Raw genomic sequence first — 4,361 nt, 5'->3', positions numbered from 1 at the left:
CCCCTGGTAGGCAGGATTGGCCAGTACCCCCAGAAGGAAGCTTCCAGCCCACGCCCTGGAAGGAACTGGGGAAGCAAACCTAACGTGGGCTCAGCAGGGGCAGAGAGTCTGCGACAGGGCGCCAGGCGCTGTGTGTGGGCAGCCACGCGGGAAGGCAGTCCCGGTCCTGCAGAGCCAACTGGGCATCATCGGAAGAAGGAGGCTGCGGGAGTGCCAGGCTGCCGGCCCAGGGCAACCAGGCACTGCAGGCCTGCTCTCTCGCCAGCCCTCCTGCCGTGAGCGAGGCTGTGCGGGTCACGGAGCCCAAAGCTGTCCACCCACAACCTGCCACCTCTTCCCCCTGCTGAGCCCACTGAAAGGTTCGTGCGCTGGCACCTGGCCCGGTTCCTTCACCGGTGCCCTGTGAGAGTGGGCCTAGGCATGGTGCTCTCAAGGTCTCCTGACCCAACAGGTGCAGAACGGGGGGCGGGCGGGGGGCTGGGAAGGAAGGACTCACACTTGGCCGATGAGGGGACTGAGCCCGGGGAGGTCACAAGGTTCCCAGGTCTTAGCAGGGCTCCACCCCTGGTGGCCCAAAACTCAGGTGCCAGGCGGAGAGCATGCTGCCCCGGGGATGGCGAGGGTGACCGGGAGTTTGCGTGTGCACGCTCAGCAGCCCCGAGTGGCAGGGGCTGTTTATACGCCCCTTTCACAGCAGAGGGGACAGAGGCAGGAGTGGTACCCAGGGCCTGGGCGTCTGGCTGGCATCCCGCTGCTGCAGCCCGCTGGTTGGGGAAGGACTCTGAGTCATCCTGGGCACGTCTGAGTGGGAGGACTCCTTTGCTCACTGCTCCAGATGTGTGACGTGTGAATCAACAAAACAAAACAAACCAGAGCCCCTAGATTATCTGATTTGTGGTTTAATTATGTGCCTTTGGAGATGATTTAGGGGCTTAGGAACGAAGTGGCAGGGCAGGCTTCTCTGTCTGCAGCCTCAGGGATGCCACAGGCATGCCCACCGCCCCTTCAAAGGAATGCCAGCCTCCCTCCCAGGAGGGTGGACCACGCAAGACGCAGGTCCCCAGTGCTGACCCCACAGGGGTCCCTCGACACAGCCTTGCAGCGGCCGTGGCCAAGCCTGGGGCGAGGACCACATCACCCGCTGCCTCGGCTGTATCGGCCCACACTTAGTCAAAGCCCTTATGTGGGAAAACACAGGCTCGGCAGCTGGAATGGCGGCCGTGGGCAGGTGGGGAAGATGGGGAAAAGCACGCTGGTGCTCTGGGGTCAGAGGAAGTAAACTTAAGGGAGGGGTTTCTGGGGTCTCATCACTTACCTGGGTCCAGCCAATCCCTCGCTCTTAACATCTCTGCTCTTAGGATGGAGAACTTAACCCTCCTAGGATGGGACCGTTTTAATAACTGAACGAATAATGGGTCTTCTAATGAGCCTCTCATTATTGGCTGGAAAAGCTGTCCCCAGGCATCTCAGGCTGTCCGGGCTCTGGCCCTTGCATGTGCTGCCTGCTGCCTGAGGTCCCGTCCATGTCTCAGCCCCTCCCTGCAGGGGGTCCCCTAGAAACAGTTCAGGCATCTTTCTTGAGGGAGCGTCTCAGGCCCACCGTCCTGAATCTGATTGGCTGCAGAGCCGACTCCCAGGCCATGGCCCTTCACACATCACCTCCCTGACTGCCCACTCACCCCTTCTCGTCCACCAGCCTGTGGAATTGCTCCCACCGGCCTGTGCGTGATCGTCCAGAGGCTGAGGGCTGAGCTGGGCTGCAGGCAGCACCCAGCTGGGAGTGGACTCTGGAAGCATACGGAAGCCCCTGGGGATTGCTGAAGAGATGTCCTAGTCTGGAGATGGCCAGGGGAGGGAAGACCTAGGGATGGAGGGGCAGCTTGAGGCCACGGCCAGCTATAAGGCTGCTTCAGAGACCCTGGACCTCTCTTGATGTTGAGGGGTCTTCAAAGTGCAGACACCTGGTCTCCAGCTATGGATGGGGGCCTCCCAAATGTCGAGCTGTAGGAGGAACTCCTCGTGTGGGCTTTCCCATGGCCTGTTTGGCATTTCTGTCTGGCTCTGACCCGTTTTGAGTCAAATGCAGTGAACCTGAGCTCTGCCTCAAGGTCAGCTCTAGCCCTGCAGAATCAGAACTTTCCTCCAGTTCAACCTCAGCTTGCTCTACGCTTGACTTGGGGCAGAAGTTTTCAGCAAGTTGCGTGTTAGTAAAATTAAAATGTGAAACTTGGGTATCTCGGTAGACAGCCAGATCTGCCGAGACCTGGGGTCGGGCGTCGGGATAAGGTCACGAAGAGGACATGGGTTTTGGCGATAGAGCTGGGTCCCCGGCACCATTCCTGCATCAGTGCTGACCTGGGCCCGTCCTGCTGCGATTCTGTGCCCGTGTCCCCTTCTTCCACACCCAAATGCTAACATGTGTCTTGGAGGGCAGTTGTGAGACCAGGGTAACTCACATCACGTGTTACAGAATGCTCGGCCCATGATAGACACCCGTCTAATCGTTGTGAAGCATTTGTATTATAAGGCATGCCTTAAATGCTTCCTAAGGGGCGTGACTCTGAGTGAACTCCGGGAGTAAGTTGGTGATGGACAGAGAGGCCTGGCGTGCTGTGATTCATGGGGTCACAAAGAGTCGGACACGGCTGAGCGACTGAACTGAGCTGAACTGAAGCTGTGTAGGAAAGATGTATAATATCTAACTCCAGGCTCATCTTCACCACCAATTTCAGCGCAAAGAGTCAACCCGACATGGATGCTTTGCTTACTGTTTTTCCTACATGTGTTTGTTTGATGCCTTCTTGTTGAGCAATCAAGACCCATTTGGTTTAGGGCCAAGTAATAACTTAGCTCAGGCAGAGCGTGCTTCTAACATCCCTCGATGTCCAGTGACATGACTTGAACTCAATTAAGCTGTTCCGGGACAACTGTCCATGTGTGTTTCATAATGGAAAGTGGAGTCAATGAAAAAGCAATCAGTGTAAATATGTAAAACAGCCATCCTCATAACCACTGGGTCATTGCTGGAAATTAAAAAGGAGCACACAGGTCCTGCTGCCTCGTGACGCACTGCGGGGGCAGCCTAGACTTGAATCAGGGGCTAATTACAGGTGTGCAGGAGTGGGATCAATAGCTGTTGATTACCTTGTGAATCTGAAACTGCGAGGGCACTGCCCTTCTGACAAGGGCTAATTTTCTCTGTGGAGTTCAAAGGTAGAGAGACCAGGGCTTTTACTGATAAATTATCGGACGCCTAGGGGCACGTTAATTTCTGCTGGCCCTCTTGGGCGAGGTGGAATGGATTCACAGCCATGGGAGAATTAAAGGCAGTTTTCATCATCTGTGAACCTTGGAAAAGAAGAAGGCTTCGGTGACCTTAATAAGGAGGAGAGGATGTTCCCGGCAACCGTGAGTCTCTCGGTCAGCACGGCATAGAGACGGGGTCTTCTCTGGCCCAACTTTCCTCTGTCCCCGGGGGAGGGAAGTGGCAAGGTGGCAAGGGGCTCCCTGGGGCAGAGGACCCAGGGTGAGAGTACTGTGAATGTTGTCAGCAGAGCAACCTGTCCCTCACATCTAAATGGCTCTTGGTAAACGGGACATTGACCCTCTTCGCTGGTCTGTAGACGCCAGGGAGGGCTGCTTCCTACGGGTCCTCTGAGGACAACACAGGCCCCAGCGCAGCCCTGGCATTGCCGGAGGAAAAGAAGCGCTGGCCTCTGAGTGTCAGGGGCCTGAATGTGTCTCCTCTGAACTTGACGGCTTCAGGGACACAGGGTGACTCCCGCCTCGGAGACGGTCACGATGGCCCTACATCTGTGTCTGATGCCTATGTTCAAAGCTGCTAGCCACACAGATTCCAATGCCTCCACCTGGCAAGCGTCTCAAGAAAGAGTTGTCATCAAGGGTTGATGACAGAGGGCTGGCCGGAAATGAATAACGGTTAAGAGAGCAGAAGCTAAGCAGGGTCAGACCTGGTGAGTACTTTGGGCTTCCTTGGTGTCTCAGTGGTAAAGAATCTGCCTACAATGCAGGAGACCCAGGTTCGATTCCTGGGTCAGGAAGATCTGCTGGAGAAGGAAATAGGAACCCACTCCACTATCCCTGCCATGGACAGAGGAGCCTGGCGGGCTATAGTCCCTGGGACCACAAAGCCTTGGACACGACCGAGCGGCTGCCGCCTTCTTTAGGATAGTTGACGTGCCGCTTGCTCACAGGGTGTAGAAGGGTCAGGGGGACTGCAGAGGGAGGGAAGGGTGAGCACCCTGGTCCAGCAGCAGAGGGGGCTGCCCACCCCTGTGCCCTGGGAGGCCTCCCCTGCAGACAGAGCCTGCCACAGTGGGGGTGATGGCAGGGCCCAGGGG

The 4,361-nt window shown here is 56.9% G+C and overlaps 1 non-coding gene across 1 annotated transcript; it reads left to right on the top strand.

Moving 5' to 3' along the window:
* Positions 1-3,990: 3,990 nt before the first annotated feature.
* On the top strand, positions 3,991-4,062 carry TRNAC-ACA (transfer RNA cysteine (anticodon ACA)). The gene has a single exon. It is a non-coding gene; the product is annotated as a tRNA-Cys (tRNA).
* Positions 4,063-4,361: the final 299 nt, after the last annotated feature.

Source organism: Ovis aries, chromosome 3 (assembly GCF_016772045.2).
Source record: "Ovis aries strain OAR_USU_Benz2616 breed Rambouillet chromosome 3, ARS-UI_Ramb_v3.0, whole genome shotgun sequence".
Classification (NCBI taxonomy): domain Eukaryota; kingdom Metazoa; phylum Chordata; class Mammalia; order Artiodactyla; family Bovidae; genus Ovis; species Ovis aries.
Note: the sequence above shows the minus strand (reverse complement) of the source record. Positions and strands in the feature narration are given on the sequence as shown.